Source organism: Phoca vitulina, unplaced genomic scaffold, assembly GCF_004348235.1.
Source record: "Phoca vitulina isolate PV1807 unplaced genomic scaffold, GSC_HSeal_1.0 scaffold39, whole genome shotgun sequence".
Taxonomy (NCBI): domain Eukaryota; kingdom Metazoa; phylum Chordata; class Mammalia; order Carnivora; family Phocidae; genus Phoca; species Phoca vitulina.
The window spans coordinates 1,869,843-1,893,611 of NW_022589742.1; positions in this window are offsets into that span (position 1 = coordinate 1,869,843).

Sequence of the window (23,769 nt, forward strand, 5' to 3'; positions counted from 1 at the left end):
GCACATAAAGCCCATAGGGATTATCCGGGCCTCCAAAAAACTTGTACAGCCTCTAGGGCAACTGGTCTTGAATGCACAAAGTGAAGGACTTCAAAAATGCCCCAAGGGGGGTATTTCCCCCCTCCTCCCGACACCACAGGATCCTGAGAATCAATAAATAACATCTCTCCTGGAAAAGTGAAGCATTTCTAATAGCAGAAAATAACACAGAAGGCTATTGCAAACCAACGCTTTTGGTGGAGGGATACTGGGTCCATGTTACTTGCCAGGACCATGAAGTATCTGGGAGTGTAGAAAGGGAAGCTAGTTCTACCACTTGGACATGCTCACACGTCCACTCTAACACTCTTAAGAAGCAATTGCCCTTCACCGGCTTTCAGAGCCAACTTCATGCCACCATGTCTGCTTCCTGATTCTCAGTTGGTGCTCCTGGTTGGAAACTCTGCCTGCAGGGAACCCAGAACCAGCACAACTCACTGGAACAGGCCATGTCCCAATTAAGCTGGCATACATACACGACGGTTAATTTCTCCAAGCCTTTCTGGCCGTGACCGACAAATATTTTATGAGATCCTGCACAGGTCCTGGAGACACCCAGGCATATCCATTAGGGCTGCACAGACACCTCCAGCTATCCCAGGCCACCAGACTGCCCGCCCAACACCACGTTGGAAATGTGAAGATTCAAACTGCCTACGTGTCCTGACTTCCCAAGAGGACTCAGCAGCAGGACAGGCTCCAGCCTGTGCATCTCCCTCTCCTCCTGGCCAGGCCTCACCTCTCCAGTGCCAATAAAGCACACTGGATAAGAGCACAGATCCTAGAGACAGTTGGCCATGGTCAGAGTCTCTGTGCTTCCCCTTCCCAGCTGCAGGACCTAGGAAAGGCTTCAAGCTCTTGAAGGACTGAAGCAGATATTTGTAGCAGCAACACCTGCTGGATGAGGCTAGGGACTTGAGCAGATAGCCTGGAGTCCTTTCCTTTTCTGGAGTAGAGTGAGGTGTGTCACTGTTGTGAGATTAACAACACAGCTGCACAAATGCCAGTTGCCCAGGAAACTCCCTGAAGGTGGTATAAGGAAACTCCCCCGGGTGGGTGGGGGAATCGGCTTGCATCCTCTCTTGCCCTGTCTCTCTTGCTTTTTCGGCTTCTCTCTCCAAGGACACACATACACAATAGAAAAAGGAAAGACAAATGGTACTCCCCATTCTCAGGAGGTCTGTCTTGCCTCCCTCCCTTCATTCCTTCACACAGTATACAGAGAAAAGATAATTAAAGCAAACACAGTGACAACTACTCACCAAGCGTGTGTCCGGTGCACTATGTTAGCCCTCGCTCACCTGGTGACAAGAGAGCTGTATATGGCTGCTTTCAGTATGTGAGTGCCCATCAGAATTTCTTCAAAAACCTGGCCCAGCCAACCTGGCCCAGAGGGAGCGTCCCCTCACCTGCCCTGAGGACAAGTGGAAAGAATAAGAGTCCCCCTGCTTTCGTCCTGAGAGCAGCAATATCCTTGCTTGATGATTTTCACAGTAGGGTTACATGCCTGCTTAAACGTGCTTTCTCTGTCTATGTGTTCATTCAATTGGAGTTAAGTTGCTCAAAAGAGAAGGCACTCCAAGCCATGTCCTGTTCCAGAATCACTTACCCAGGATAGACGGGTCAGGAATCCTGCTCCTACTAAGCCCCTGGAGGGAAGAGAGCTGAGCCAAGCCTAGCCTAGCCCAGCCCAGCCCAGCCTCGCCCTGCCCTGTCCAGCCTAGCCTAGCTTAGCCTAGCCTAGCCTGGTCTGCCCTGCCCTGCCCCGCCCAGCCTGCCCAAGGCAACTTTCATCCTAACCCCTGGAGTGATCAGTGTGGGAGGGGCCTCAAGCACCTGGCCTTCACCCTCCTCACCATCCTCCTCCCTCCCTGCCTGAGTATCCATTTCAGTTGCTGCCCCTTAACACACTGGCTTTGAGGCCTGAGAGGGAATATGGACCTTCAGCCTCACCCACCACGGCACTCTGTGCCCCACACCTCCCAGTCCCTCTCTAAGAGATACTCCCCTCACTCCTGGATCTAGAGAATAATCTGTGAATATGTGCAGGAACCAGGAGACAGAGGGGAAAGATGATTCAGTGGGTGTTCCATCCTCTCATTAGATTCTCACAGAGAAAACAGCCCAACTAATTAGCCATAAATGGTTAATGAGAACCATGAGTCTACACTGCTTTGTTTTCTCAGGGCATACACATCAACCCTCTTAACGTCCATAAGGAATTTAAGTGTTGCTTTGGTAGTGCATCTCTGAGGCTATTGAAGCCAAGGAGCCCCTTCCTTCCCGCTGATGCTGAGGTTTTCCAGAAGTCTGTTCTTCAGAAGTCCCTTTATGAAGAGACCTTTTCATACTTTTCATTCCAGTGCACCCTTTCCCTTTCCGGAACTAGCTAACATGTAAGAAAGAGACAGGGAAGAAGTGCCAAGGAGACGCTTCCCATGACCGACAGGAGGCTTGCTGTAGGAACCTCTTCATTGCAGCCTGCATGGCCAGAGGCTGTTCTGAGTGGGGCAGCACAGTCCACAAGTAGCAGTTGCCACCACCACATGGATGTGTGAGTGCCTGGTGAGTACCTCCACCTTACCCACGTGCCCATTGTTTCCTTCTTCCCCACCCTCTTTGTCCTGCCTATGGGGATTGACTGCTCACCTGGGACCATGTCCTCCCTTTTTGCTCTCCCTCTTCAACCTCAGGCTTCTCTACCTTCTGTAGAGATTGCATCGCAAACCTGGGGAGCTGATGGAGCTATGGGGGTGGGGATGGGAAATTAAAGCCAAGCTGGAGTGCACAGGGCATTTACAAATATTGATGGAGCACCCAGTTCTCTAGGACAGGGGCTGTGCTAGGTGCTGAGCATATACATGAATTCACTCTCGTGGATCTTCATGCCCTTAGGGGTAGTCAGAAAATAAGGAAAGGGAGAATAAGAATATTTCTTAGGGTCATAAATATCATGGAAAAATGTAACTAGTTAATATGAAATGAGGGACTGGAAGGGAAAGAATACATCCTGATAGGTCTTCTTTTTCTTTATTTTTTCAAGAATGGAAAGGGAAGATATGTGGGTAAATATAAATGAAAACTGTTAAAAACAACTACAACAATATCTTAAAGATTTATGTTACATATAAAAGTGAATTATAGGACAAAAATGAAACCAAGAACATGAAGGAATAAATGAAGTAAACTTTTTAAAAATTTTTTTATTTGAATTCCATTTAGTACTATACGGCTCTTTCCAGAAGTGGTAAAAATATTTGCTTATGTTAGACTACAATAGGTTACTGTTACATATTTTAACCACTGGGGAAACCATAAAAGAATAACACAAGATCATGATAATTTAAAGCAAATAGAGAAAAAATGGAATAATGAAAAAAATATTTGATTAGTCCAAAAGTAGGCAGGATAGGAGGAATCAACTGAGAAATATCAGGTGGGAGAAATAAAAAACACAACAAGTTAATAGGCTTAAATCTAATCTTAGAATCACATTAAAAGAAATTGAGTAAACACTCCAATTAAAAGAAAAGATTTTTAGACTGAATAAAATAAGTCAACTATATGCTGAACACAAGGCACTTTAAATATGCTGATAACATGTAGATGGAAAGAAGTATGATGGAAAACATCTTTATTTTATCTTCAATGCTTTTTACTGAGGTATTTACAAATGTTAAATGTACAGTTTCATAAGTTTTGAAAAGTATAAATTCAAATCACCATCCAAATTCATATAAAAAAACATTTCCATCATCCCAGAAATTTGCTTTGTCAGTGCCCCACAAAAAGGAAAACAATGCTGTGATTTCTATAATCACAGATTACTTTTGTCTTTTCTTGATCCTAAAAAATCTAATCCCCCATTACACATTCAGAGGTACATACAGTCAGTCCTTATTACTCAGATTCCATATTTATGATTTCTCCTACTCACTAAAATTTTTTTGTAATTCAAAAATCAATATTTGCTACACTTGCGTGGTCATTCACAGACATGCAGAGAGTGGCAAAAAAAAAACACAAAAAACAAAAAACTTGAGTCACCTGACATCCACATTTTTAACTGAGGATACTCTGCGCTCTTGCTTTACCTCTCATACTGTAAAACAAGTATCTTTTTTGCAGTACATTTAGTGCTACATTTTTCCAATTCTTGTGCTTTTTGTTGGTGATTTTGCTGTTTATAATGGCCCCCAAATGTAGTGCTGAAGTGCTGTCTTGTGTTCTTAAATGAAAGAAGTCTGTGATGTACCTTATGGGGAAAATATGTGCTTGAAATAAGGTCCATTCAGGAATGAGTTATACTGCTGTTGGCTGTGAGTTCAAAGTTAATTTACTAACACTCTATATTAAATAAGATGTCTATAAACAGAAACACATATAAAACGATGTTATATATTGATAGGTTGACAAAAATGTTTTGGCCAGATGCTTACAGGAAAATAAACTTATATTTCCCCTAGGAGCAATAGCTTAGTATTTGCTAATTCTGTGTTCACAGCAACTTTATAGAACATAACTACTACACATAAAAAAATTGACTGTATGATAAATATTCTCTCTAAATTTCTTTAAAAAATATGCAATCCTAATGAAAATACTAATAAACTTCTTTTGGGAGCTAGAGAAGTTGATATTGAATTTTCTGTGGAAAAATAAATGTATACACATAGCTATAAAACACCAAAATGAAGGGAAATGATGGGTTATAGCTTTTTGGGGTGTTAAAACATAAAATGAAGTCTGTATAGTTAAAACAGTGTGGTACCAGCCTACAAGTGGACAAACAGATTAAAGGAATGGAATAAAAAGTCCAGAAATAGATCCAACTACATATAGAAATTTAGCATACAATGAAGATAGTATCTCGAATCATTTTGTCAAAAAAGGATTTTAAATAAATGATGTTGAGAAAATGGATAGCCATTTGGAAAAAATAAATTTACTTCTATTCCTCCCATTGGATACAATTCCAATAATAAGATATATAAAGAAGAAAAAATCAATATGCAATGAATACAATAAAATATGACAAGCAAGAGCAAATATATCAAAATTATAGTAAAGGTAAAAACAGCTAAGTTACGTAATAGGCAGAGATTTTTGAGACTAGATAGAGAGATTCTACTTGATAGGAAACACATTTTAAATAAAAAACAAATGGGGCACCTGAGGGGCTCAGTCGTTAAGCGTCTGCCTTTCGGCTCAGGTCATGATCCCAGGGTCCTGGGATTGAGCCCCACATCGGGCTCCCTGCTTGGTGGGAAGCCTGCTTCTCCCTCGCCCACTCCCCCTGCTTGTGTTTTCCTCTCTTGCTGTGTCTCTCTCTGTCAAATAAATAAATAAAATCTTTAAAAAAATGAATAAAAACAAAAACAGTATGTAAAGTGTAGAAATTTTTTTTAAAGTGTAGAAATTTTGATTGTTTATTTTCCATAATGAAATCTTACTTATGTTAGATACCCAACTCAAATATCCTTTCTTCCCTAGAGTCTTCCTTGAGTTGCCTTAACTGAACTGATTGTTATCCTCTGCTCCGCCAGTCTTTTATACATTCCTCTACTATAGTGTTTGTCTCTCTTTTTTCTGTCCCCCATACCAGATAATGATCTCATTGAAAGCAGGATGTTTGCCTGATTTGTATTTATACCTTCATCATCTCTCTATACCTTCATCATCTCTCTCTCTCTCTCTCTCTCACTGTCTTGACACATAGTAGGTACTTAGTAGATACTTGTTGAAAGATCTGTTGATGCTGTCGGGATCAGGAAGAGAAGCTTAATTCTTATTTCTTCTTGGCCCCTTTTAGTACCTTTCCTCATGTTCTGATTATGGGAGAAACATTTCACTGCCTGGCTGGAAGAGGATAAATGTATTTGCTCTATTTCAATTACATCTCGTTGTTACAAAATAGATGTAACATAAATGCAGTTGTCTCTCTTCTGTAAAGGGGTGACATAACAGTGTTTACATCCCATTAAGCTTTATAAAGTCTTGTCACATCATATAATGTGACAAGAAAGAACAGCTCATAGCTTAACAATTGGAATTGTTTGAATTGTCTTTTTTGTTGAATTACAGCATTTTTTTTTTTTTTACAAGATCACAAGAGACAAGATACTTTTACTTTAGGGTCACTGAAATGTGGTCACCACTGTGCAAATGTGTGGTTGAAAGATTGGCGTCTTTCCATTTGTGTGTAATTGTGCAGTAAAATCTTTTACCTCACTTTCAAAATACAGTTTTCTGCAAAATGTAAAATTCCTTTTTTTTAAGAGCTATTTGCATTAAGTCTTTGCTAGGATGCAGAATTTCTAGTTCTAGAATCAGAATGGTTTGCATAACTATCTGTAGACTACTTTCCAAGCTACTAGTGTGAAAAAATGGACCATGTTCTCAACTTATTGTACCTGATCTGGAGATTCAAAGAATTACTACATTTTTACTCCATTAAGGAGTTGAAGTAATTCAATACCTATAAAAGTTATCCTTGAGCATGAATGAACACCAGTAGATAGATTGTACATCACCTGGCTCAGAGGCTAATCAATTAGTTAAAATATGAGCACCCCAACACAACACTATAACAGTCCACATAAGACACTAGATGGTTAATATCTTCAAACAGAAAGACCAATATTAGTGTGACTAGCATAGAATTTCCTCAATCATGATTGATATATTCTAAAAGTCTTCATTTTTAATAAACAAATCAACCTCAAAAAAGATACAAACATTCCAAAAATTATTCTCAATTATAATTTTTATTGTCCAGGTATTTCAACTTGTTGCATCCAGAAACCTTACCAAAAGAAGAATCCTATCCTCACTTAAAAGATTGCCTGGTAGTGATGCAGGTACTTCTTTGTCTTGCTAATTCTTTACAAATTTGTTGTTTCTTTGTCTGAAAGGTATGAAAGCTGCCTGCTTTGGTCACTTCTTTGAGCCTCCTATCTTTGGGGCTCCCATATATATGAAATTAAATTTTTTTTCCTGTTAATCTGTCTAATGTCAGTTTAATTATTAGACCAGCCAAAGAACCCATTAAGGAGGCTGGGGAACATTTTCCTCCTCTACATATGTATCTTAAAGGGCCATGTGACCTCTGGAATGGTCATGTAATTACCTCCTAACCAGTTCTGCCGAACATATAGGTAGGACTTTTGTCCTCCAGTACCTTTTGAAAATGTGTGGAAGATATTTTGATTTTCAAAATGTGTGTGGATTATCAACTGTCATTTTAGCACTAGGGTCAGAGAAGCTATAAATCACAAATATATAGGGCAGTGAGGCAATCCAAAGGTTTGTCCCTCCCAAAATGCCAATAGTGATCCATTTGAAAAATGCTGAACTGGAAGATCTCTACAGACCTTTTCAATCTGTGGTTTTAATTACATAATTGTGAGGTTTCAATTTTGGGGAGGAGGTGAGCTGAAAATGAGTCTTGAGGAATGTTGTGTAATCTCATAAAAGGTTTCAGTATTATCTTTTGTCTAAAAATATGAACAGTGTATGTATTCAGTGATTAGAAATATCAAACAAAAACAGAAACTTTTTTGTCCCGTATTTGAAAGTTTGGATGAATAGAGTTCAGATTCTAGATGTAGGGACAGACTTAAGGAACTCAAAAAGATTGTTAAAACATAGCTTTTTGTCTTGTTAAGGTAAAATCATGATTCTCATACAAGTATAAATAGAACATGTTTTAGTGATTTTATTTAAGTAATTAATTAATGAAGGAACCAGCAAGATGTAATGACCAATTCAAAGGAGAATTCAAAGTGCCACACCTATGTAGGTCAATCAAGAACACTGAAATTAACTTATAAAAAAATCCATTTTTGTCCCCACAAAGGGAAATAAATCCTTCCTCCACTGCATAGAATTCATTTGCGTATCTATGGACAAGAGCCATTTGCATGACTATCAGATATCTCCAAGGTAAAGAACTGTACAAAGTTTAAAGGCAAAACCCATCAAATCAGAATACCCAGATTGAGGCAACATCTATGATTTACATTGTAGACATAGAATTATTTTTGTTCCATTTCAAAATTCTTCACAATCTTTCTTAACAGTGCTGCCTATTTGATTTTAATAACCTCAAAGAAAGATTATGCTTAGTCACAAAATAAGGCTACTTTCAGTAGGTTTGTCCTGATTATTTACATACATACAGTAATAGCGTTAATTTACCATATAGTCTTCCTTGAGTTTGCTTTGCAAATCTAGAGTCATACTGTATTGAAAAATAACTAAGGTCACAAAATTAATTTCTATGTCTGGACATTTTCAAAATTAATCTCAGACCAAATTTTAAAAAGCTCCGCAGTTTCTAAATCTCTGTATCTTTCTATCCCAAGTCTGGGGAACAAGTCCCAAGAAACCCTCCAACAGATTATACTTATACTTCCTATGGATTTGAGTGAATTATTGAGTGAATTTCTCTTTCTTCAATGTTCTCAACATGTCTTAAGTTTTCAAGCCTAACAGAAAGATTTCTTTCCTTAAAGCCTGTAAATCTGGCACCCTGAAAGTCAGGTAGCAGGCCAGTTTTTTTAGGAGGGTTTTATGAGCATTGGCTTCAAAAGTAAAGCCAACCTATGTTCATTAACAGTGGTTTATCCTACCTGAATTAAAAAGCTTTTTTTCTCCTACATGACACTTCAGGTAATGCCTCGGTCATATAATTAATATGTTAACAATGTCCTAGTAAAAAGGAAGGGATATTCTTATAGCATTTTCTTACAAGTACCAGTATTGCAATGAAAAGTGAGGAGACACTTGATAAGCTTTTGAATTTTGGAAATGAATGAAAATCAGATACTTTAAAATATTTAATTTCACATTACAAAGGCAAAATTTATGAAATTATTGTGGATTAGAGATAGCTTATGAAGACTGTATTATATGTTCAGAATATAAAACATTAAAACAATATCAACAATATTTCAAGCAAATAACTGCAATGAAACTTTCCTCATAGGTTTATCAGTCATACATAATTAATTCTCATTCTTCTGGATCTTAGGTTACCATGAAGCCATCTGCTTTTCTACTAAAAAGAGTCCTGGATATCCTAACCCAGTCTACTGGTACAATCTGAAAGTTGTCTGATGTCAGTTTGAAAGTCGACAAGAGTTAGGTTTCATTTTCAAGTGTTAATAGTTTGAGGTATCTGGTACAGTTTTTTTTATATGACTTTGAGATTGTCCTTCTTTGTTGAAAACACTAACTGTGGATTGTAGCTTATAGCAGATCCTTCATACACACATCAAAAGAAAGCAAAAATTATCTGTAGAGAGCAGACACTTAAAATTGCTATGGTTAATTTATTACTGACAATTTTTCAAGTGTGAAAGGTCTTATAAAATTCTTAATAAGAATAATACAACTGACAAGGAAATTTGGTTGTTTCAGTGGCATATAAAACAAAGGTAATAAAGTCACTTTAGAAATTAGACAAATTGTATCCAGGTAAAATGATTAAGCCCAATTCCAAAGAAGACAGTGAATCTTAGAACTACTTTAGAAAAATGGATGGACATAGTATTTAGAGGGAAAAAATCTTAAGATATAACATCAAATAATTTTATACTCATAATATCAGTATGAAAAGATTCATTAATTCTGGAGTAAGCCTATTTATCTGCATTTTTATAATAATCCATGGTTAAGTCTGAGGTCCATCTACAGTTGGAAACTATTGCCTTTGAAAATGCTAGATTCAAATTAAACAGGTAAAATTGTGTACTAATCATCATTTAGATAATAATTAAAATTATGAGTAGTGACATTAACATTACTGTTGTGTATTATCATCAGACAAAATACTATCAGGACTCTGATATATACAGGAAAAGTTGATAGAACTAGTTCCTAAGAATTATGATCAATGTTTCTCCTGAAGTTACAACATATTATGGAAGGCAAAGACATTGACAAATCTCCAAGGACTTCCTATAAAGAATACAATTTCTAAAATATTTATATCGATACCATTTTACCTATACAAATTTAACCTAGGGAAGTTTGACCTTATCTTCTGATTTGACACCTCTTCTCATGTAACACTTGAAAGAGTGACATATTGAGCAAACTATTTTTAAGCATCTCTTATTATAAGACAAAAGAAGAAATCTTTTCTTTTATGAAATCTCAAGTATAGTTTTAAGTGTTGCTGGGGAGAGAAAATTTACTCTGCCCTTCAAGATCCTTCTAGCCAGACTGAGAATCAAATTGACATGAGACAGATTAAAACAGAAGATCAAATTTAATAGTGTACTTATGGGGAATCCATACAGACATGGAAATTTCAAAGAGAGGCAACATGATGCTTATATGAGCTAAGAAGGGTAGGGGTCTGAGGACACAAAGGGGAGAAAGACCACTAGCAGGATGGTGAGAGGAGGTGTTTGAAAACAAAGGTTGCCCTATTATGTAGATAAATTTCTTAGGTAAGGAGGAATCTCTGTTAATAGCTCTCTTATTGGTACAAGCAGGCAGTTGAGGGGGAAGTAAAGAGCTTTTGCTGAATGTAATGCTTTTAACTCAAAACAATATTTTCTGTCAAAGTGGTCCATCTTGGGGCAGCCTGTCCTTGGCCCTACAGTATAAATATATCCTGAAAGTTTACTTTATTTGTTTTTCTATTTAGGATTTAAGGTATGAAAAGAAAAAAAAATTGGAGTTGTTAAGAGGAGCTTTAGACACTAGATTAGGATAGGACCACAGGTGCCTAAGAAATTACCTGGTTGCCTGTTTAAGCAAAGTGACAGTAACACTAAAAAATAAATATAGAAACAGTAGGCTGAGGCACTAATTAGTAAGCGAAAGAAGCAAACCCATCAAAATTGAGTGAACTTTACTTAGATTTGAATAGCTTCTTTTCAGTGACAGTTATTTATAAACCATGGTAAAAATTCTTTCCAAGGTTTCACATTCATTATGTTCTTTCATATTCTGGAACAAAGTGATACTTTACTTTAGGATGTATCTCTGGGGTTCATGATGTCAAAGCTAATTTCACAATAATTCTAAGAGGTTATTTATGCTAAACATTAATTATTGCTATTTTCACATGAAATCAATAAATACGCTTTTTTAAAAATTCTCAATTTTAAACTTCTAATGCAGTAAATATTTACTTTTATAATCTAGATGAATAGAAGCACTTTGGAATGCACAGTAAGTCCCAGGAATAAATATATATCTACAGATCAAAAAAAATAAAAGGCTGAGAATTTCTGGTTTAGGAAAAAATGACTTTTTTTTTTTTTTTTTTTGGAAAAACACAGTGAAGTTTAGAATCAACTATTAAATGAGAGAAAACAGCCCCCAAGACCACTCTCACTTCTGACAACATCTGCAAATTCAGGGATTTCCTAAAATCAGCTTGAGGTTTGGTAATTTACTAGAAGAACTCACAGAACTCACCAAAAACTATTATGGTAATGGTTTATTTCAGGGAAAGGATACAGGTTAAAATTAGGCAAGGGAAAAAAGTGCATATAGCAGAGTCCAGGAGAAGTACCAAGTGCAGAGCTTCCATTTTTCTCTCCCCATGAAATCAGGACACATTAGTCTTAGAATTGATTTGAATTATAATATGCATGGAATATTACCAACCAGGGGAACTCACATGAGCTTCAGTGTCCAGAGATCTTATTGGGGAATCATCATGTAGGCATGAATGACTGACTGATTGCCCATGTGGTTAATCTAAATTTCCAGGTGGACTGATGCCATGTGATCCAGAGACCTCACTCTAAAATACGCTGTTGGTCTTTCTGGTATGGCTAGCCTCTACCTTAAGACTATATGGATGTGGCTAGCTCCCAGTCAAAATTATATTGTTAGACAACCCAATATGACCCAAGGCCTCCAGGCAAACAAAAACAGATGTTCCTAAAATGTTTCAAGGGCCTGGAGATTATCTCCCAGATGCCAAGCGTAAAGGCCAGAACTTCTCTTTGGGCAACTCCAAATTCTTGCCTATAAATACAAGGATAAACACAATTCTATTTTTCTATCACCTTTGCTCCAAAATACAGTGTCAACTATTCATATTAATTGTAATCTTTCATTAATGTACCAAAATACTATTTCACAGAGTAAATTGGGGAGTAATAATTGAGAACTGTATTATAGAACAATTTTAGCCAATTACCAAAGCTCAGGAGCACACAGAGTAGTATTTTTTATAGCCACACATATCTTTTATACAGATTCTTAAGTTACAAAAATCAGTACATTAACATGATCAATGTTTTAAACTCTCATATAAGCTTAAAGTTATGCTTAGTAATCAATGTTTCAATATTCTACTTAGTAATTATGTAGGTATTCAACAATATTCATATTTTTGCTCAATTTAGTAACAGTTCAGGGTTTTAAGTTACGAAACTACCTTGGCAGTTATCCTCAAGCTGACATACTACAAAACATAAATACTGTTGAAATAAAGTCTGTCAGAATAATGATTCAATATTGTTGAGCACAAGTTGCAGTTTTCATAATCTTAATTGTTGAAGAGCAATGCTACCTTACTTGATCATAAAACAAATCCAAATGGAGTGGAATAAAACATATGCTTGTAATATAGTTAATGCTGATAAGTCAGAGAGGATATGGATGTTTTAACTAAAAGTATTAAACTACTCTTGTTTGCCAAAGATTTACTTTCATTACATAAAATTGGATTTGTAAAAGTTTTCAGTTAGTTTCTCTAAGAATAATTATTTTTTAAGTATAGCATATTTACTGCATTAGAAGTTCTATTTCTTTATTTTCTGGGAATTTTAGGTATATTTGATTTTATATGTATTTATCTATATAAACCAATGAGAATGGATCTTTTTTAATTTAAGAGACCTTATAATCTAATTTGTTAGTTTTCTCTGGAGATAAGAAAACATTGCTTGCTCAACACAATGAAAATTAATAGCTTTTCATTACAGGCATGTTATCATACAGAGACAGAAAGAACTTGCTGCTAAAATTCTTCAATTTTAGTTTAACATCCAGAAACACAAGAGACTTAGAAACACAATAAACTCACCAGTCCAGATACCAAAGAGCCCATTTCCTTCCTAGTGGGTACAAAATTCTTAATTTATTTGATCTCAAAATATACAATAAACAAACAAACAAACAAAAGCTAACAGGCCAGATTCTTTGTTGTCTTTCACCCACCAGAGACAAGAACTTTATAATCCATTAATCCATTTATGGAGATCACCAAATGGTCAGATCATAAAACCAAATTCCCAGGCATTGCTGCCGCCAATGGGGAATAACTAATCAGTTATAAAAGAAACAGAACATTAAATCAGCAGAGAGGTGGGAAAAAAGACTAAAGAAACAGGGGGTCAGCAAAGATGTACATAACTTATTCATGTATAATTAACATGTTTTATTAGTTTCAAGTGTACCATAAAATGAATCAATAATTTTATACATTACTCAGTGCTCAAAGTTACATTGACACTTGGGATTCACTTCCAGGAGCTGTTGGGGAAGAGGAATTTATTGTACCCCTCAAGGTCCTTCTAGCCAGACTAAGAATCAAATTGACATGAAACAGATTAACAGGAGAAAATCAAATTTAATAATGTACATATGTGGAATCCACACAGACATGGAAATTCCAAAGACAATGGGGCAACATGATGTTTATATGAATTAAGAGGGGTAGGGATCTGAGGATACAAAGAGGAGAAAAACCATTAGCAGGAAGGTGAAAGATGTTTGGAAAGTAAAGGTTGCCCTACTATGTAGATAAGTTTCTTAGGTAAAAAGGAATCTTTGTTAATAGCTCTCTTCCAGGTATAAGCAGGCAGTTTAGGGGGAGGTGAAGAGCTTTTTCTAAATCTGCTGGGTTTGGATTGCTTTTAACTCAAAATAATGTTCATGTTAAAGTGGCCCATCTTGAGGCGGCCTGCCCGTTGCCCCTACACATCAGACTGATATTTTTCATTTCTTATTTTCCTCATTCCATTATAGAATTAGGATTTTTTTTTAAGATTTTATTTATTTATTTGACAGAGAGAGACACAGTGAGAGAGGGAACACAAGCAGGGGGAGTGGGAGAGGGAGAAGCAGGCTTCCCGCTGAGCAGGGAGCCCGATGTGGGGCTCGATCCCAGGGCCCTGGGATCATGACCTGAGCCGAAGGCAGACGCTAAACAACTGAGCCACCCAGGCGCCCCCTAGAATTAGGATATTTGAGGAATTTCACCAAGCCCCATCTTTATGGCAAAAAAGAGGAGAAAAAGTACATCATTCTCATGTATTAATACTCTTCAAAGTATTGCTTGTCTTTAGTTACATTTTGGAAAATGCACTATATACTCTAATGGAATTAACAAATGATAAAATTATCTAAACCTAGGAAAAATAAGCCAAACAGATTTACAGGGACAGCTCCTCATAATAAAGAATATTAAGAGATGGATGGAAAACAATATCTTGTGGCTTTTCTAAAATTGAGATCAAGTTTGTCTTATAGAGTACCATACAAAAATAAAGATGTTTCTATTTAATTGGATTTATAAAATTCTAATTGCTTTTCTTATGATGTGCAGTATCTTCTGGATAGGATTTTTGTCAACATCAATAACTTATTACCACACACTTAGAGAATCAAAGAAATAAACTCTGTATTTAACTAAGAGTGTTAACTCTGATTAGCAGTTGATAAAGATTGCTATAAGATTTGAATCAGCTTGTACTCCCCCCACACCGTACATTTTCTTAAACTCCTCATTTATAATTCCAGAGATGAGTAAAATATCACTCATCTCAAAAAGTCAATATTAATTAATATTAGTTAATCTAATATCACTTCATCATCACTTCCACATGAGACCAGCACAATAAACAACCCTCACATCCTTCTTTCGTGTTTTTAGTGCAATATTTGACTCTCAGATAGAATGCATGTTGATTAAAATAGAGTCTCTGGAGCCAGACTGATTGAGTTTAAACACTGCTTATTAGCTCTGTGATCTTGGATATGGTACTTAACCTCTTTGTGCCTCAGTTTCCTTGTTGTATGATAGCAGTACTACCTCAGAATCATTGGGTTTAAACAGGTTGATACTTGTAAAACACATGATAGTGCCTGGCCCATGACAGGTGCTATATAAATGTTTGACATATGAAACAAATAAAGAAAAAATTTAAAACAAGGAAATAAAGGGGTGAGCAAGAGTCAAGTATGTTTGTGGAAACATGTTGCTCACTTTATGAATAATAATACACTAACATGTACACCTTCTAGAGAGAGAACACTACTCTATTTTCATACCACATTGAAAATTCAAAATAGAAGCACAAATTAGTGCACAGACAGTGAAGCAGAGAAAAGACAGTGACTCTGGGTGTCCCTGGGACTTGGGGGTCAAACCAAGGAGAAAAGTCATCTGGTTTGATGGGAGCAATAGAGGAATGTACAGCCCTAACATGGTCTATGCTTCTGTCATACTGACAGCACTCCTTAAAAAGAGCTTCAGGCCATATTTGCAGACTGTGTGCAAGCATAGTTTTGAAATAGATACATATCCTGACATCTTTGAGGCTTTCAATACAAGGCAAGATTTATGACTTGGGACTAGGATGGATGTGTAGGGGCCATGGGCAAGCCACTCCAATATGGACGACTTTGCCATGAACATTATTTTTAATTAAAAGCAATCCAAACCCAGATGATTCAGAAAAAGCTCTTTACCTCCCTCTCAACTGCCTGCCTCACCAGGAAGAGACCTATTAAAGGAGATTCCTCTTTACCTAAGAAACTTATCTGTATCATAGGGCAACCTTTGTTTTCAAAACATCTCCTTTCACCTTCCTGCTAATGTTCTTTCTTCCCTTTGTATCCTCAGACCCTTACCTCTCTCCTTAGCTCAGGAGTCCTATAAGCCTCATGTTGCCTGACTGTCTTTAGAATTTCTTGCCTCCGCGGATTCACTGTGTGTATAAAACTAAACTTGATTTTCTCCTGTTATTATGTCTCATGTCACTTTGATTCTTAGTCCAACTGGAAAGACCTCGAAGGGCAAAGGAAATTCTTGCTCCCGGACAGTTGGTGTAGTGGACAGGACACTTTAACTCACTGGACAGCATTTGCCTAGGACACTGGTGCAAATGAGAGAGCCTTGGGAAATCTGACATTCAGCTAGCAGAAGGTAAGGTTTCTTACCATGTCAGCCTCCCAGAATCTCTATCTGCAGAGTCTGATGGAGCTAGAGTACTGAGTCCTTTTTCTCTCTAAATTAAAGTACCAGGAGAAAATACCTGTGGAACTAATTCCTTGGGCTTAGTGACTCTTTGGTTAAATTTAATACAGTACTCTTTGGTTGTTGATCCATTTCCTCACAAAGTTGGACTTTGGTTTTTTGTTTTTTTTTTTTATGTCTTGTCTGTTATTTGTCATAAAAGGGAATTACCATAGGGCAAATTGCAGGCATAGGACCTATAAACCTCCTGTTTGAGCTGGCCTGACAGACTAGTAAGTTCATGCTTCTCGTCAGACTGGCATGTGTTTAGACAAAATTTGCTGTGGATTAAAGGCTGTTGCTAAGGGACATCTTGGAAGTCAAAGCTACAAAATTGGTGGGCATGGGTTGAGTACTTAAAAGCTGTTGGAGGGGTGCCTGGGTGGCTCATTCGGTTGAGCATCTGACTCTTGGTTTCAGCTCAAGTCATGACCTCATGATCTCAGGGTTGTGAGATCGAGCCCCAAGTAGGGCTCTGCACTTAGTGTGGAGTCTCCTTGTCCCTCTCCCTCCCCCTCTGCCCCTCCTCCCACTCATGCTCTCTCTCTCTCTCAAATAAATAAATATAGCAAATCTTTTTTTTAAAGCTATTAGAACATTTTCTACCTCAAGAAGACACCCGTGTTAGGGTAAGTTGGTGACAGAATGAGTTAGATTGACACTAGATCACCCACCCACCTCAAGAAAACTGTGCAATGAGGTACACTATAAAACAACATACAGTCCCCATCCCCACTGTACATCTCTCCTAGGTATTTATGTGACTCTAAGAGACCAAGGCTTAGCCTAAAGAAAAACTGGATGGAATTTTTTTTTCTTTTTTCTTCTGTAAAAGATTTTATTTATTTATTTGTCAGAAAGAGAGAGAGACAGAGAGAGCACAAGCAGGGGGAGAGGGAGAGGGAGAAGCAGACTCCCCACTGAGCAAGGAGCCCGATGCGGGACTTGATCCCAGGACCCTGGGGTCATGACCTGAGCCGAAGGCAGATGCTTAACCAACTGAGCCACCCAGGCCTCCCTGGGATTTTTTTCTTTTGTCTTGTTCTATATTCTAAGAACAAAAACTTTGTGACCATTAAAAATATTCTCTTTGGTTTCCACCATCTGTAGGTTGCATTTATTAGAGCAAACCTTGGCAGCCAGTCAGATAGACTAGGGAACTCAGTCTCTCTCTGGCTGTGACAGCCCTCTGGTTATTTGTCATGATATAACTGTGTTCCAAGCAGCCTAAAGATTATATACCTATAACTCACTAACCTGTGCCCTCTAGCTTATAACTTGACTAATTATAGCTTCTTTGAAATTTCAACAGAATGCTGACCCTGGGGAAACAAGGAACCAGATGTTCCTAGAAGATCAAACTTGACCACAGTAGAAACTAGCCTTCCCTGATGCCAGCAAGTCTGCTGAAGATCATAATAAGAATGATTAACCACTGTACAACTATTTCCCCTGCACATCAACTCCCACCACTTCCCTGTGCTCCCCCCTTAAAAAAATCTCCTATTTGGTGCAGGACTTTGGGGATGGTCTTTAGACCACCATCTTCCCAGGTCACCAGCTTCCTGAATAAAGCAGTCTTTCCTTTCCAACCAGCATTTTTTTCACAAGTATTGACATCTAAGTGACAAGCAGTCAAACTTGGGTTTCAATAACAATGAGGTTCCAGCCCATAGGAACTTTTTACTTTCAATCTTTGCTGTTTGTTAGTGTTGGAAAGTTCCATTCCAGTAGCACCTGCTCAGTGCCACAGAATAGTGAATCTGTGACTGGAGACATCTCACATTTTTGTGGGAGACCAAAGACACCATTTTCACTATACCATCCTTACCATCTGCAATGAAGGCCTTTGCTTTTTTTTTTTTAAAGATTTAATTTAGATTTTAATTTAGATATTAACATTTTCTTAGGATTTGGGTTATATGACCATCATTTTGGGAGGAAATGAATCCTTCATTAATTTCCAAGGAGATAAACAAACACCACAGATATTCAAGGTGCTTCAAAAAATTATATGCTATTCTTTTTTAATAATACCACAGCTGAAGTATTTATTGACTGTGAGCACGTAAGTACAAGACCAGAACAAATGAAAACATTTTTGCAAATTTGGAAGTTAAATTACAAATACTTGAATAGACAATATAGATAAAATATCATATAATTTTAATTGTATGAGAGGTAGTTCTAAATAGGGATGAATAGGAAAAGAAAAAAAAAAGATGCTCTTTTAGTTAAAATCTTCAGCCAAGAAATCAGATAAAGAAATGTATTTTTTCCTTTTTCTTCTTTCTTTCCTTTTTTCTTTCCTTCCTTTCTCTCTTGCTATTTCTCTTACTCACGTTATTTCTTTTTTTTTCAATATTTTTTTTTAAATTTGAGAATAGTTGACATACAATGTTGCATTAGTTTCAGGTGTCCAACTTAGTGATTTGACAAGTTTATACATTATGCTATGTTCACCACAAGTATAGCTATATTGCTATTACAATATCATTGACTGTCTTCCTTATGCTCTGCTTTTTATTCCTGTGACTTGCTCATTCCATAACTGGAGGCCTGTGTCTCCCTCTCCCCTTCTCCCATTTTTGCCCAGCCCCTCCACCCCACTGCCCTCTGGCAACCATCAGTTCTCTATATTTATAGTTCTGATTCTGCTTTTGCATTATTCATTTTTTAGACTCCATTTATGAGTGGAATCATATCATATTTGTCTTTTTCAGTCTGACTTATTTCTCTTAGTATAGGATCCTCTAGGTCTATCCATGTTGGATCAAATGGCATGATCCCATCTTTTTTTATGGCAGTGTAATATTCCAGTGTGTATCTATACCACATTTTCCTAATCCATTTGTCTGTTGGTGGACACATAGGTTGCTTCCATGTCTTGGCTATTGTAAATAATGCAATAAATATAAGGGTGCATATATCTTTTTGAGTTAGTGGTTTCATTTTCCCTGAGCAAATACCCAATAGTGGAATTACTGGATAATATGATATTTCTATTATTTTTTGAGGAAACTCCATACTCTTTTCAAGAGTGGCTGTACCAGGTTGCATCCCCACCAACAGTACACAAGGGTTCCTTTTTCTCCACATCCTCACCAACACGTGTTGTTTCTTGTCTTCTTGATTTTAGCCATTCTAACAGGTGTGAAATGATATCTCATTGTGGTTTTGATTTGCATTTCCCTGATAATGAGTGATGTTGAGGATCTTTTCATGTGTCTGTTGGCCAACTGAATGTCTTCTTTGAGAAATGTCTATTCATATCCTCTGCCCATTTTATAATCATATTGTTTATTTTTTTGGTGTTGAGTTATAGAAGTTCCATATATATTTTGGATATTAACTATTTATTGGATATATAATTTGCAAATATCTTCTCCCATTCAGTAGGTTGGCTTTTTGTTTTGTTGATGGTTTCATTCACTGTGCAAAAGCTTTTTATTTTGATGTAGTCCCAATAGTTTATTTTTACTTTTGTTTCCCTTGCCTCAGGAGACAAATCTAGAAATACGTTGCTATGGCTGATGTCAGAGAAATTACTGCCTCTGTTTTCTTCTAGGATTTTTATGTTTTCAGGTCTTGCATTTAGGTTATTAATCCATTCTGAGTTTATTTTTGTGTATGGTATTAGAAAGTTATCCAGTTTCATTCTTTTACATGTAGCTATCCAGTTTTCCCAACACCATTTATTGAAAAGACTGTCTTTTCTCCATTGTATGTTCTTGCTTCCTTTGTCATAGATTAGTTGACCATAAAAATGTAGGTTTATTTCTGGGCTCTCTATTCTCTTCTATTGATCTATATGTCTATTTTTGTGCCAGTAGCATACTGTTCCAATTACTATAGTTTTGTGGTATATCTTGAAATCTGGAACTGTGATGCCTCCAGCTTTATTCTTTTTTCTCAGGATTGCTTTGGCTATTCAGGGTCTTCTGTGGTTCCATACAAATTTTAGTATTATTTGTTCTAGTTCTGTGAAAAAATCTGTTGCTATTTTGATAGGGATTACATTGAATCTGTAGATTTCTTTGGGTAATATTGACATTTTTACAATATTAAGTATTCCAATCCATGAGCATGGGATATCTTTCCATTTGTTTTGCTGTCATCTTCAATTTCTTTCATCAGTGTTTTATAGTTTTTGGAGTACAGGTCTTTCACCTCTTTGGTTAAGTTTATTGGTATTTTGTTCCTTTCGGTGCAATTGTAAATGGTATTGTTTTTAAAATTTCTCTTTCTGCAACTCTGTTTTTAGTGTATAGAAATGCTACCAATTTCTGAGTATTAGTTTTGTATCCTGCCACTTTACGGAATTTGTTTATTACTTCTAGTAATTTTTTTTGGTGGAGTCTTTAGGATTTTCTATGTATAGTATTTTACCATCTGCAAACAGTGACAGTTTAACTTCTTTATCAATATGGATGCCTCTTATTTCTTCTCATCTGATTGCTATGGCTAGGACTTCCAGTACAATGTTGAATAAAAGTGGCGAGAGTGAACATCCTGTCTTGTTCATGACCTTAGAGTAAAAGCTCTCAGTTTTTCACCATTGAGGATGATATTAGCTGGGGGTTTTCATATTTGGCCTTTATTGTGTTGAGATAAGTTCCCTCTGACCCCAATTTGTTAAGAGTTTTTTATGAATGGATGTTGAATCTTGCCAAATGCTTTTTCTGCATCTACTGCGATGATCATATGATTTTTATTCTTCATTTGGTTGATGTGATATGTGATGTTGATTGATTTGTGAATATGGAACCATCCTTGCATCCTGGGAATAAATCCCACCTGATCTTGGTGAATGGTCTTTTTAATATATTGTATGTGGTTTGCTGATATTTTGTTGAGGATTTTTACATCTGTGTTCATCAGGGATATTGGCCTATAGTTTTCTTTTTTGTGTGGTGTTTTTGTCTGGTTTTGGTATCAGTGTAATGCTGGTTTTGGTATCAGGATTCTCTCTTTATCTTTAACCTTTGACATTTTAATTATTATGTGCCACAGTGTCTTTTTCCCTCCCTTGGTTAGGGAAGTTTTCAGTTATTATTTCTTTTTTTTTTAATTTTTATTTATTTGACAGAGAGAGAGACAGCGAGAGAGGGATCACAAGCAGGGGAAGTGGGAGAAGGAGAAGTAGGCTTCCCGTGGAGCAGGGAGCCTGATGCAGGGCTCGATCCCAGGACCCTGGGATCATGACCTGAGCTGAAGGCAGACGCTTAATGACTGAGGCACCTAGGCACTCCAGTTATTATTTCTTGAAATAAGTTTTCTACACCTTTTTCTTCTTCTGGGACCCCTATAATATGAATGTTTGTTTGCTTGATGTTATCCAAGAGTTCTCTTAATCTATCCATATTTTTAAAACTTTTCTCTTTTTGCTATTCAGCTTGTGTGCTTTCCATTACCCTGTCTTCTAGAATGCTGATATGTTCTTCTGCATCCTCTAATCTATTGTGGATTCCCTCTCTCCCTCTATTGTCTTTTTTTATTTCAGTTCTTATATACTTCAATTATGAACAGTTCTTTTCCATATTTTCATCTCTTTATTGAAGATCTCACTGAGTTCTTCAATTCTTTTCTCCAACCCAGTGAGTATCTTTACAATCATTACTTTAAAATCAGTCATATTGCTTATCTCCTGTTTTATTTATGTCTTTTTCTGAGTTTTTTTTTTTTTTTCTTGTTCTTTCTCTTGGAGCATATTCCTCTGCCTCCTTATTTTGCTTTCTGTTCTGTGTTTGTTTCTATGGGTTAGGCAGAATGGCTACTTCTCCTTAAGCTGAAGGAGTGGTCTTGTGTATGGTGTCCCCTATGCAGACTGTGTGCACTTGGTGACTTGTGCTGTGGTTGTACATGCTAGTTCCTCTTTCAAATTGTGGCTATTTACAGAAAGAACAAATAAAAAAATAATAATAAAAGAAAAAAGAAAAAATGAAATCAATAAGAGTAGAAAACAGAAAAAAAGAAAAGAACTAAAAAGAAGAAAAGAAGAAAGGGAAAAAAGAGAACAAGAAAGGAAAGAACAAATCAAAAAGAAAAAAATAAAAGCAAAACAAGACAAATTTTAAAAAGTAAAAAATAAATAAATAAAAAATGAAAGTTAAAAATAAAAACCCCTCAAAACCATGGCTTGTACCCTAGCACCACAGGGTGGTTGGCACAGGGTAGCTGGTGTGGGCTTGTGGACCCTGGCCTTCCTGAGGTCACAGGATCACTGTGAACTGGACTCTGCTCTGGTCTGGGCTTTAAAGGTGGGGGTGGAGAGAACATTCCTGCAGTTGTCCCCCCATTTAGACCATGATTTTTGTGTGTGTGTCCCAGCACAACTAGGGATGGTGTGGGCTTGTGGACCCTGAGCACACTGAGATCACAAGCTCCCTGTGATGACTGGATCCACCAGTTATGGTGTCCAGACCCTGCTCTGGTCTAGGCTTTTAAGATAGAGTGGGAATGTAAGCTATGTTGTTCTCTAGTCCCTCTGACCTAGAGAGCTTTCCCACAGCAATTCTGAGGCTTGGAAGAATTCTAGTGTTGTCTCTTTTATATGCTAGTTTATGTATGCTCTTTTAAATGGGGCTTTTTTTGTGCCCAAGGACAGAGGGATCTGTTCCCAGTCTTCAGTACTATCCCCACTACCATTCACAGCATTGGGGGTGGGGGTTCCCTTTGTCTCTTGCTCTTCTTTTGCCATTCTCTCCTACTTTATTTGTTCAGTAGCTGTTCAGTCAACCCTCAGTTCTGCTTCAGCAGGAATTGTTCTATTAATAGGTGTAATTTGGTGTGTTCTATGGAGGAGGTGAGTTCAGTCGTCCTACGTGGCCATCTTGAACTCACAACCAAGGCCTTTGCTTTCTTAGACTAATTTTGGGAGTAAACTTTTGGATCATGGAGGCTGTATCATCTGTGCCCTCTTTGGATGCCTACTTTATCTTTAAGCAATTAAAAGGCTTTTTGGTTTGAGTCATTAAGAGTTCCTACCCATCAATGGCCAGACAATGGATCCTTTTAAATTGACTATATTTAAGAGAAAAAAATATTCTTTATAGAGAGCTCTCAATTGCCTTATCAGTATAATGTCTAGCCTTAAGGACTCTCTTGACAAGATGAAATCCTAGAAATTAGACGTAAGACTTAAAAACAAATGTCCACATTCAACATAAAGTCCCCTTAAAATCTGGCCTCATCTGCATGTTTTAACTTTTTTCCCTACAAGATTTATAAGGAGCACTCCAGCCTAATATCTAGGTTCAAAGTATATAAGTTGCTCATGTAAATGCTGAAAGCCAGAAAATGAATTTAACAAAGGCATCCAAGATGCAGTAAGGCTCACTTTGCTCCTACCTTCCAGGGATTGATAATTAGGCTCTGCCAATGTCAACATTCCTTATACAATGTTCCTTATAGGTGTATCTTAGACCCCACCACTGAAAAACACTTTGTGT